Raw genomic sequence first — 13,058 nt, forward strand, 5'->3', positions numbered from 1 at the left:
TCTAACAAAGATTTTACCTTATTGGCCCAGTTGTTACGATAATCAAGGTTTCCTAACATGTCATTATATAATTCTTTTGTGATAATGTTGTCGGTAGAAATAGTTTTACACCAAAATTTTATAATCCTAGCATATCTATTGACGTATAGAGGGTATCTACCTATTTCACAGTAAACGGCCATGTTGCATGAACTCGTTTTAACACCTAGTAAGGTAAAGGCTTTTTAACGACAAGCAAAGCTCAGATTAATTTTTCAGCATTTGCATTTAATAGTTTTACTTACTAAATTAAATATATTTCTTTGGAAGAAATAGAAAATAAACAGTATAAACGGTAACATTTTGATCACTTTCTCATAATCATGCAAGTATTCTAAGGTTCATCATCTACGATTAACCTGAAACATTTTAATGATAGCGTGGTATCGATAGTCATGCTTTGGTTTTTACCCTTAACATGTCTGCAAGAGTTTAGTTCAACTTTTGACAGTACAATATTGTAATCATTAAATCTCACCGGACTACGAATTGGTCATAGGTGAGCTTTTGTGATTGTTGTTTATCCGTCGTCAGTCCGTCATAACAAATGTGTTTGTTACCACTCTAGCATCCACGTGTCTTAACCGATCGTTCTCAGACTTGGACACAATGTATATGGACCAGTAGCTCCTCGATTTATAAACCAAGATATACCATTGTTACCCCTCTAACACATTCATTTCCTCACCAATGCTTATCCTATTTTTCAAATGAAATTAAAGATCATAAGATTAAGCCAAACTAACTTTCATTTATTTAAAATCAAAAATAATATAATTTACCTACAAATGTATTTGAAATTTTAAACATATACAAAGAATCGTTGATGATGTCGTAATACATTTGACACAGTACACAATCATTGAATTGAATCAATGACCGTATTCAATTAATCGTATTTTTGAAACGTTTTTTGGTAAAACGAGAATATGGCAGTTGAGGTCTGGTTCTATCTAGTCTTAACGTTATTTTATTACATGAAACTTTACTTCCCTCTTCCTATAATTAACCATTTACGACTGGTTAGAACTTTGATTTGATTGACAATTTTGATTATCTTGGCCAGAAAGGTTAGGATCAATGTTAAAGTTAATGTAGTATTTTTTGTATTGAGATATATTAGAAATATATCGCTATATAAATCATACAACTAAACATTTAGTCATGTTGGTGAGTGTTGTGCAGGCATTAGTGAAAGAACAGATAAAATATCATAACGACGTATTTTGTACCCAACAGCATGTAGCGTGTTGATAAAAGATATTGGAACATATAGTTTAACTCGTCTGATAAAATATCACTTACAAGAAAACATAGACAGAAGCATAGAATATTTTAAGCTTACATATACATCCTTCATCTTACATATGCATAATTATTTATATTTGCCTTTCGACACCCTCATATTTTAACATCCTTAACAAATCAAAATAAGAATATCGATACATGTTTCTGTGTGGTATTCAAGTATTCTTTCAGTTTGTCAAGCTCTGCCACTGAGCACACTGTCTCCTCTATGTGGTGATTGCAATTTCAGGCTAATCACTCATATTGATTTTGTCAAACCACATTAAATAATAACAATTTGGAATACCTACCAGGCTGATTAAAGTATTTTGTAGAAATAACACAGCATGCCGCCAGATACCGCCGCTATCATCTTAATCGATTCACCTTTAATGTTTGTGAAAGCTAGTTGCATTTAATGTGCTTACAACAATCATCCAATATTTAGTCAAAGGGCATTTGTTTTCCTCTGGAATAAACAACAATAACGTATTAAAAGGATCATTTAAACAAATTGAACATGAGGTTGAAAAGGGTCAAAAACGCAATACAGTGTCATACATTTACGTCAAAGCTATGACAGCACGGCCCATACAAAGACAACGAAATCATATAAACAGTTCACTAAGGTTTAGTTTGTCATGTGTATATGGCAAAGGTTGATTGCTAACATGTTCAGTAGCCAAGCTTTAATGCAACGTATGATATACAATGTTACGAGTTCACTTCTCGAGTCCGACTTCAATCAGAAATAAAATAAGAAAATACATATCCTACATTTTTTTCGTGCGTATAAAGCTATGACAGCATGAGCACCGCGGGTATATTTGTGATAGTATTAGATCAAAACATACTTGAGCATGATAAGAGGTGCAGACTGTGCTGATGACATTAGTTTTTTACTTTGTGTTATTTTAGTCGCATTATGCGTTTAGTGTCAGAAAATAATTTGACATTGACAATGACATTTGAACTGTGGATTGATGTTTGGAATTATCATCGACAAAAAAAGAGTTCATTTGTACCCCTATCATATCGACCATTTCATATACAGAAATAAGGAAAATTTGTCTTAAAGGTATTTGATACATATGTATAATTTTTGGAATGTGATCTAGTATTATTTAGTTATCAGTCGAAATGGTTTTATGGACAGAAAAAACGATACCAGAATTACATCTTAAATAGTATAACAAACAAGGTCATGTCATGTTAATTTTTAGTGGAATGAACGAGGACATGTGTGTTAAATGAGACAATTATTTTGATATCACATACTTTTGGGCTGAACTCCTAAACAAACACTAATATTAACATTATAGCGGAGAGACAGCCCTCATTGTATGTTCATACATCAATATTTATACACACAGGGCCGATTGTCCCGAACGTAATAAAACAACGTTTAAACATTTATTTTTCTAGAAGTTTTACTGATAGATTTTTGATCTGAAGTATTAATATATAGAATGATTTGAGACAAATGATTTAACTGTACTTGCCTTATTTATATTTATCTGCACATCGGAAAATAGTTCACCTTTCAAAGTTTACAACGATGTCTCTAATCACACTGATAACTTTGACAAAGTTCTGATAAATCTGGCCAATGTATGCGAAATAATTCGTTACATCGCGGGAGCAAACTATTAAATTAAAGCATGAATTAATCACACACACTGTGTATTGATTTCAGTATTGGGTGTTGTAATCATTTGGCCTTGTTACCATGAACGCGTATGTCAGTGCAAGATTGAATATCATACTTCAAACGGTATTCGAATACGGATTCTAGATCGAATAACACTTCAAAAAAGATGTTTCAGTATATTTTTGCAATAAATAACTGAAACATGCACGACAGTGTAAAGTCGTACCACAATATTCTTTGTATCGGATGAAAACATTTTTACATGTTAAAAATACAATATATCAGAAAATTGTTGTAAATAAATATATCATATTATACAAAAATCAGTTCTCATGTTATTGAAAATAAATGTTATGTTCATGTTTAATTAATACACCATAAACAATATAAAACTTAACTTGTGGAAACATTCCTTTGTTTCAAACTATATCTCATTACAACCAACGATATCAGATTAAAAAAATCGATCTTACAATAAGCTCATTGATATGAGGGCACTACTTAGTTTTTAGGATCTTTCGTTATCTACAATTGATTATTATCTGTGATAGTGAAAGTACTTTGATTGTAAGAATATCTAAATAAAATGTCATGTTCGTAAGATGTTTAAAGCATTTAAAGACACAGTTACACAACCCTTTATTTGTAACGTTGTCACGATACAAGTGGACGTAACCAGTACAATTACTTTTAAATCTATATATAAATGAGTTATCTTTCTTCCTAGGGTCAAAGGGACGTACGGGCATTTTCATTACTGAACAAATCAAAGATATAGTATGTAATTTTTTTCAGATGACGTGGCGAACTCCGCTGACACTGCTATTGAACTACAATTAATATCAAATTTTATTTTGGAATTCTATGCAAATACAGGTATGAATATCAATCAGAAGAATATAAAAATAATCGTGTTAAGAAATGGTGGGCCACTGCGTTCATACGAGCGTGGGACTTATGGAATATTTCTTTTATGTATTGATTATCATATAAAATTATTTAAATACTAGTGCAAACTACTATATATGTCTTATAAACGTTATCCAAGAAACTGCTATTTAATGCTTAAACGTCATGATGACATTGGAAGGAAAAATTGGGTTATATCTGTAAATAAAAATATACCAATATGGTTTTGGATTTGTTTGACTAAGTTTGGAAGCTTGAAATGTTTGTGATTTTTTAACATCAATTAACAAAGGTAAGTTGATTGTAAAAGACAAAACTGGTTCGAAAATATAAGATACTCAACACGATGTTACAAATATAAATATTTTAAAACTTTGTTACATTTTTTTATGTATCAATCTACCATTTTTTGTAAGGGAAATCGTAAGCGAGATCAAGATGTTCTAGCCATAAATTTTTTGTTGAAACTGGTCGACATTTGGGCATCGCAAGGGACAATCGAGTGTGTAGATATTGCTTAATTAGTTTTGAAATTAGATGTGTAGAGGATGAATTGCATGTATTCTTTCAATGTTGCAATTCAGACAGAAAGGCAATATTATAACTATTCGTGGTACACAGGTAGGCAAGACTTGCAAAACTTCATTAATATTATGTAAAATCTAAACGATGACATAATAAAACATATAGTATTCTTCGTAAATGTTTTAATATTTTTTTTACAAAGAATAGTGAGTGTCAATACGTAGACACACGTATATAGACTTTATGTTATGTATTGTATAGGTTGTATTACGGGCCGGAGGCATTACTCTATAAAAAAACATTTGACTTGTCTTGGACTTGAATTCAAAATGATAAACATAATTAACTTATCTAAAATGTCTGTCTTATAATTAAATGTATCATACTTTTAAACATAATTATAAAACATTCTTATGATTTTTACTAAAACTGGTTAGAAAAAACTCAGCTGCTTAGCTACTTTTAGGTGAAATACGCCTGGGTCTTTATGAGCACTGACCCATCGTGTGTCCAAGTGTCCATTACAGGGGAGTTAGCGTTTCGTTTGAGCGCTCTGCAGTGGAATGCTTATTCACGTCTTGATTGTATCAAATTTTCATTCAAGTACACTGAGATCTTTTTCTCACGGAGAACTTTACGTGATTGCATGAAGTTTATCTTGGCTTTGTAATTTGTAAATTGTACCAATATGTCTCTCTGTTTCAGGTTATCACCAGCAGGATCTCGGCGCGGGCCTGTGCGATGAGATCGATTGATATCACAGAGGGGGGGGGGTGACTGAGGAACCCCCGTCCTTTGCAACCTGCAGAACTATGTCGTACGTGGATTCTCCTGCATTTTCTGGGACGTTGCATATCCGACATTATGGCGTCGACTATACTGCTGCAGGTTCTCTTGTGACATTGACATAGTGGATAGTTGACCTTAGAGATTGTTCACTTAAGTGGTCAAGTCGTTTATCTGATCTACAAGTGGTTTAACTGCTTATTCAACATTTGCATGGACTAACTGTGATATTTCGGATTGTAATGAGATTGATTAAGCAGATACCGGGTTGATAATGTTGTGTGTAGCCCAGCCTACACTGTTGTATTGAGGCTAGCGTCGTGCAACTCAGACACCGTATTGTCAACGGCGATTGTATCCTGATCTGACATACCTGGAAGCTCTAACCAGTCACTTATGTTACTATGTACACTGTTACACTAGTGATAATCTCAGATTCACTACTATCATCTCCTTGCTTTTAATGTGTTTGTACTTTTTATTGACTTTCACCTGATCAGGGGAGGTCACCTTACGCTTCTTGGATTTGGATCGTGTATTTCTCTTCATTAGTATTAAACTATGACAATTAAGTGTCTATATTATGATTCTTTATTATATATTACCATTCATTCGACTAATACTGTATGTTCATGCTGCCGGGAATTCACTTTAAACTCGATTTATATAATATTTTTCTCTCAGGTGAAAAAATACAGGTGTTTATACCGGAACCGGAACTTCTTCGAATATCGTGAAATTATAAATCATATAAACTCATAAACATTTTGACTCATAATGGCTTCCCAGAATCCAAAACCAATCCCATACATGTACACGATAGATATAGTCTGACAGTCAGCGTGTAATTTCGCAATATCAATTTCAATCTTAACTGTCTCACTTTCTGAATCATTAAATAGTGCAGTGTAGTACAATACGAAAAGTACCAACCAATATCCACTACTCTATTATGTAAATGTTGGATCTCACTGGCCACATACTAGTTCGGATATTGAAAGAGTTTTATGTAGAGTGAACGGATATGTTAACGTTGGACCAACACTTATATCACAATCAGCATTTAGAACCCTTTCAAATCATATCAAAATTTTATGTGTTTCCCAGACATCTACGGTTAACATTATTGCCTATTTCTCAATATTTAAGTTGTTCTGTCGCTTTTGAGAATAAATGCCTTTGTGAAAACCTAACTTAACAGAACTGTCATAGTCAATTTAAGAAAGAAATCGAAACGAGTTCGAAGGATTATTGATAAAGATTTATGTGACGATGAAAACATGAATGCGAAAACTACATATAAAACGAAACATTTTCGGTGGAAACAAAACAGAACTAAGCGTATTGGGTATAGCAGGGGCATAGCTAGACAAGAGTAAAATGCAGGTCCGGTTTGCTAGAAGGTTTGTGTGCATTATCCTACGCAAGTATTTGTAAATGCGGGATGCTTAGGTACTTATAGATACTCACACATAGGCAAAATCATTAAACGCAGCCTGTCCAATCGGGTAAATATCGCAATTCTGGCAAAATTTGACCGAAACTGTTTGAAATGTGATACATAATTTGAAATGTAAACTTTGCAAAACTATTTGTGGAAACTATTTTACGAAGTGAGTCGCTAAACTGCGTTTGGTCGCGCGAAACATCCTTGTTTTTTTTCCCAATAGCGATTATGAATACAAAAATGCAAACTAAAGCGCATCTTTGCGCGTGCTTCCGAAGTCGTCTGAAGATTCCCGCAAGGGTAGTTCCGCATCCGGCCGTTTCTTGACGCCATATAAAATTGACAAAACGAGATGGGGTCGATTTGTCTTCTAGATTTCTCCTTTTTTACATGACGTCGTATTGCCAAGCGGAAAGTGAACAATATCTAAGGTGCGAGAAAGGCTGCTTCTGTAGAGCAAGAAAATCAATGGTCAGTCAATGATGCTGAAAAATCCCTTATAATTATAATATAATAAATTAGACCTGGCAGGCTGTCTGATTGCTATGCGCTTTTCTATCAATCGCAGCACAATATTTAAGAAAGTTACAATTCTTAAGGAAACCATCAGTCAGTTGTTTGAATGCTTTAGGTGTGAAGGGAGGCTGTCATAACTTCATCAAAGGATTCCTCACATGAAGAATGCAGACTTCTCTGACCACTACCACTACACTACTACTACAAGGCATCACATGAAAACATTCTCTCCACCAAGGTGACATTGTGTTTTTAAATCCGCTTTTGATAGTGTTTGTGAAACACGATGATAATTTGATTACAGCTCGAAAACGAAAAGGTGTTAAAATATTTTCCAAATCACAAGTGTCTTCATCAACCTCTTTTTCTTGCGTTAATTTGTATATATTATTCAAATATACAGTTGATAAATATGCCCATGTAAGCTCAAAATAAATGTTTACTTTCACTTCCTATTCCTGAAATTGGGAATATCAGAAAATACTAAATTGTTACCTTATTTTTTTGTTCATTCCGTTGTCTTAATAATAATCAAAAGCATGACGACAGATAGTATCATAAATCGACAAAATATTACTTAAAATCAATTAAATTGTGTTATTTCTTAATTTTAAAGCATTCATTATAATATGAGAGAAGACTTCATAATAATCTTTTAGCGTCGATGAATATTAATTAATTATATATATATAAATATGTTCAACAATAATTGAATAACCCAAATATCTTAAGGTAAAGGCTTTACTATTTACTGTTTAAAACTTACATTAGAGGAATCATTCTCGGAGGTTTTCATTAACCACAATCATATTATACAATCATTACTTGTATTACAACTCCAAGACTTCATGTAATTTAAGCTATGTTTACAAGGGGAAGTGTCAGTGGAAATCCAAAAATTTCATTGAGACATGAGCTGACTCAGTATTTACATAAATAGGTCACGAATAATGAAGACAATCCCTAACGTGTAAATCACATACTTATTAGATTAAAGTATTTAAATGCCGCAAACTTTAACGGTGTTTAATAAGCGAAGTCTGTATGAACAGTGCTATTGGACTTTAAAAAATTAAACTAGTTTTTTTTACTTTGCTTCGTATGTCTTTTTCATGACGACATTTATTTCCTAAATTCACGTACTGAAGTGGAAGTATGTTCTCTTTATCAACTTGAAATGCAGCTGCATCTATTTCCAACATCTTGACAATTTAACACAGCCCGAATTAAATATATGTGTCCAATTTCTGCAAAGTATGAATAGCTTCTGGTATTCTTGTTAATCTATTTAATATATAGTGTAGGATGCAAAGATAAATGTGTTTATGAACTGAACAAAACATATGTTTTTACTAATGTATCATGGCGTCTCGTTAACAAAATGTTTATACATGTGACTACCGTAATATGGTAATGAATATGAAACAGACAATAGGAAGACAAAGAATAAAACAGGTATATGATATATGATAGGCAAAATGTTTATCTATGTAACTATTGTGATAAAAAATATAATAGTAAAAGCTGTATAGATAGTAAATGAGATAAATGAATGAAATGCGGGTGCTAAATGGTTATAACAAAAGTCATACAACTAATAGTTAGATATCAAGAATTAAAATTTTAGTGATTAAGAATGGGCGAACAAACCTATCTAAATCACCAAAATGTTAACTCAGGTCATCTTAGTGACTTAAAATACAACCTAATTGGCTGATACATTGTCAACACACAATATGGGTCTGGGATATCAGATGGGTTACAGTGCGCTGACCTTACAACACTCGCGAAAGGTGAAATTGTCGGCAATTTCATTGGCCTTAAATGTGTTGTATAGATGAATTTCCTTGTTATACACTGCATTTGTTTGTATACACGAATGCTCAACGTCTTTAATTATCACCTATATCTTGCAAATTATTAATAAACTATAATTCCTTTGATGCGTGCTTGAAAATGGCTACTTCCTACTGCGTTTGTGGATCTTGTGATCCATTGAATAACAAGTTTAGTGTTTAAGTAAATTGTCTCTGTATCTAATTAATAAATTATTATTTATACTATTAATGTGTATTACTTAATGTTATTCATCATTTCATTGTGCGAAATGCATACAGATGAAAACTCTTTATTACTAATGTACATAATTTAATAACGAGATTTACTTGAAACGAAAAAAACGGATATAAAAAAATACATATCAACAATCCATTTGTGTTACGTTAATGTTTAAAATACATCGATTCTATTTAAGTTATATCATTGCATTACCCTGCATGTTCAGACAATGAAATACCCTCAAAGTATCATGTAACATCTGATGAAAATGATACAATAAATGTTTGCGTGTAGAGAAATAGCGAACCAGTGATTTCACCCAACCAAGCCTATCTCATTTAGTGGTGAAAGAAGAAAAAAATGCATAACGTAATATAAAACCTTTTACAATAATACCTGGGTTTCGTGTTTTTAAGTAAAGAATCCACTGATATACTAGTATGACAAACCTGTGGCTCAAATAACCCTATAACTAGGTGTCAAATAGGTGTTTTTAGTTTTCAATAGTGAATACCTGAGTTTCCATGTAAAAATTACTTTTAGATGTATTTGATTTGATTTTCAAACTATTCAATTGAAAAATGGGTATTTTGATAAGTCTATTGAATGTTGGCAACCTTATAAATTTTATAACGAGTTCTATCAATACAATAAAGATGTCGGGCTAGGTCTTTAGCACTTTTGTATTGATGTAATTAGTCAGAAAGTAAAAGTTATGTAATAACTAGAGCATTTAAACAACTAACTATAAAAGATGTGGTATTATTGAAATCCTTTACTGCGACCGGCAACTCGCAACTCGATACATAAAAATGGAATTCGATTATAAAAGAAGATTGATAAATGAATTGGATATAGGATAGTATGAAACATGCTTGGAAAAAATCATCTCAATGTTAAACAATTAAATTTCGCTGCTTTTGTCTAAATTTATACAAATATTTCATGGTCCCGTCATCCCCCTTTACTATTTACTTTTCTTAGCTAGTGCAAAATTTGTCATTTTTGAAAGCAAAATAAATCATGAAGTCTTGAAAAGATGTTACTTGTTTATAAATGAGTTTATATTTCTTCATTGAATTAAAAGCAATCAGCATACATTGGTAACACGCGCATTGTAGCCCATTGTGACAAGCTTAACGCAACAAATTATGTGAATATTTTTCCATGCAATTGCACTAAACACCTTTTATGTGTTTCTTAAGAATTATTACTGCGCTTACGGAGATAGATATATCTGTAAGGGTATTATAGTTACTTATCAAATATTTAACATGTCCCGTTATAGGTAAGGTAAGCAGTGTTTAGAACGTGAACCGAGCTTTCATATGAACCGATTTGTTCAGAATGTATTTGGTTCTTCAGATGGACCTGCCTTTCATAGTATGAATATGAAAGTGATATATATATAAATATGAATAGAGTACACAATGGAAGCACGTCAAAACATGGGAGTAGACGGATGCGACCCACTACCCCCCCCCCCCCCTTCACCCCCCCCCCCCCCCATACACACACACCAATGCCACAATCTGTGAAATTGCATTTGGATAAACCACCAATACGTCTGATATTCATATGATTGTGAATCAATGCCTTCAATTTCATGCCTAGTTATGTAATCGCAATAATCTCAGGGGTATCAAACAAAATATTACCGGATGTCCTCCGACAAATTATGTTTGATACCTTCAACGAACCTTTGTCACAAATGCTACCCAGTTTCAAATTTCATAGGTTTGTCTTGATTATGTAAATTTATTTTTAAGCTCGTCCGTCAAACCAAGACGAACAACGATTGCAGTTCAAGCCGATCTATTACAACCGAGAAGAAGTGCAGTTGAATTATACCCTACATAAATCACACAACACATCCTTGCAGATTTTGTTTCATGCACTTAACAGGTAAGATAGTCGTTTAACAACTCAAATGGAAAACATATAATTCAATCCGTGAAGGGAGAAATGTATATTCATTGGCTTGTAACTGAATTGAAAACTTTGGTCAAAATTGGCTTCCTTTTTAAACGTACTAGGTCATTAAAAAATTGAAAAGTACCATTGTTGAAACATCTCCCCTTTTAATCAAACATCTTTAACATATTTCTCGCCAGGAAACAGGCAAATTATTGAAGCAATTTTAACATTTTGCTGACAAAATCACAACTAAGTGTAAAGTGAGTAACGGAGCCGTTATCAGTCAAATTCCCATAACAACGTTTAAAGCACTGTTTTATTTCTCGAAAATATCGAACATTATAGAATATCTCTTTTCAGGGACTTTACATTGCATTTACATAAAGAATCTCATCCGTCCAACATAGAAGACATGGTCCACGAGTATCACACGAAATCCAATTTATTTGAGGCATCAGTACTTTTGGGACATGTGACTGGTAAACTTCAATTTAAATATATCCTGGTTATTCTGAATTATGGAACTTCTCTTAACAATTCTTGTTTCAGGTTTACTCTTAGCAAGGTCGATTGGCTGTAAGCGATTCTTGAAAACAGGTTTACTCTTAGCAAGGTCGATTGGCTGTAAGCGATTCTTAAAAACAGGTTTACTCTTAGCAAGGTCGATTGGCTGTAAGCGATTCTTGAAAACAGGTTTACTCTTAGCAAGGTCGATTGGCTGTAAGCGATTCTTGAAAACAGGTTTACTCTTAGCAAGGTCGATTGGCTGTAAGCGAATCTTGAAAACAGGTTTACTCTTAGCAAGGTCGATTGGGTGCTAGCGAATCTTGAAAACAGGTTTACTCTAAGCAAGGTCGATTGGGTGCTAGCGAATCTTGAAAACAGGTTTACTCTAAGCAAGGTCGATTGGGTGCTAGCAAACCTTGAAAATAGGTTTACTCTAAGCAAGGTCGATTTGGTGCTAGCGAATCTTGAAAACAGGTTTACTCTTAGCAAGGTCGATTTGGTGCTAGCGAATCTTGAAAACAGGTTTACTCTAAGCAACGGTGATTAACGGTATATCTCTGGACAGCATTATCACTGCAAATAATGTCATTTTGAGAAAGCTATTTTCATAAAGTTACTTGTTTATCTTTTTTTCGTTTCAACATACAAATCATAAACACAAGATTTTAGTTCAGATTCTAGGCCATTCAAGGTATAATACCCAAATGATTATTTTCTGTATTTTGATACTTTTAACAAAGACAAAAGTGTATGGTAAATACTTTCTACTCGAAATGATTTAATTTGTACAACCATTTCAAGCTTAAGCTTAAGTTAAAATAAAAGTTGTATTAGGAAGCAGTTATTCGCCCAATAGTTCGCCAATTCTATCAATTAAAATACATTAATTAGGTAGTTGCAGAAAAAAGTCTGAGAAAGTATGAATATCGCCAACCATCGTGAAGGTCAAGACTATGTTCTGCTTAAAAAATCTCAAAAAATACGTCTGCATTGACAAATTTCATCTGAAGCTCATCTCAGCGTCCCAGAGTTTTCGAGGTAGATAATTTCCATATGTATGCCTCACTTTTGCCTACAATGGTAAAATCCCATTACCCTAAAAACATATATTTTACTACCAGAATCATTTTCAACCTTTTTGACACGTGACCATGCAAAAATTCACTGTCAGGTCATGTGACCGCAGTGATATTTCAATGTCATATTAGGGCAAATAACTGCTTCAAATTTTAGCTAAATCATGACGTGATTGCCTCCCTTACACACATACAGCAGTGACCTCACTATTCAATGTGTACAACCACACATCATACGACAGGAACTGTCAGCAAGTAAACATTGTTTAATTAAATGAATTAACACATTGTAAAATGTTTTTGATGTACTTAATTTTGTTCGGTATATTAAAATCAATAT

General features: G+C 33.0%; 2 protein-coding genes across 2 annotated transcripts in view; one reads left to right on the forward strand and one right to left on the reverse strand.

Moving 5' to 3' along the window:
- LOC128238327 (disintegrin and metalloproteinase domain-containing protein 10-like) overlaps window positions 1-13,058 on the reverse strand; it is a 232,165-nt gene that overhangs the window by 59,950 nt on the left and 159,157 nt on the right. The window lies entirely within an intron of this gene.
- The window catches only part of LOC128237970 (uncharacterized), a 51,502-nt gene that overhangs the window by 23,459 nt on the left and 14,985 nt on the right, over window positions 1-13,058 (forward strand). The gene's annotated exons all lie outside the window — the stretch shown is intronic.

Source organism: Mya arenaria, chromosome 6 (assembly GCF_026914265.1).
Source record: "Mya arenaria isolate MELC-2E11 chromosome 6, ASM2691426v1".
In the NCBI taxonomy this organism is placed as follows: domain Eukaryota; kingdom Metazoa; phylum Mollusca; class Bivalvia; order Myida; family Myidae; genus Mya; species Mya arenaria.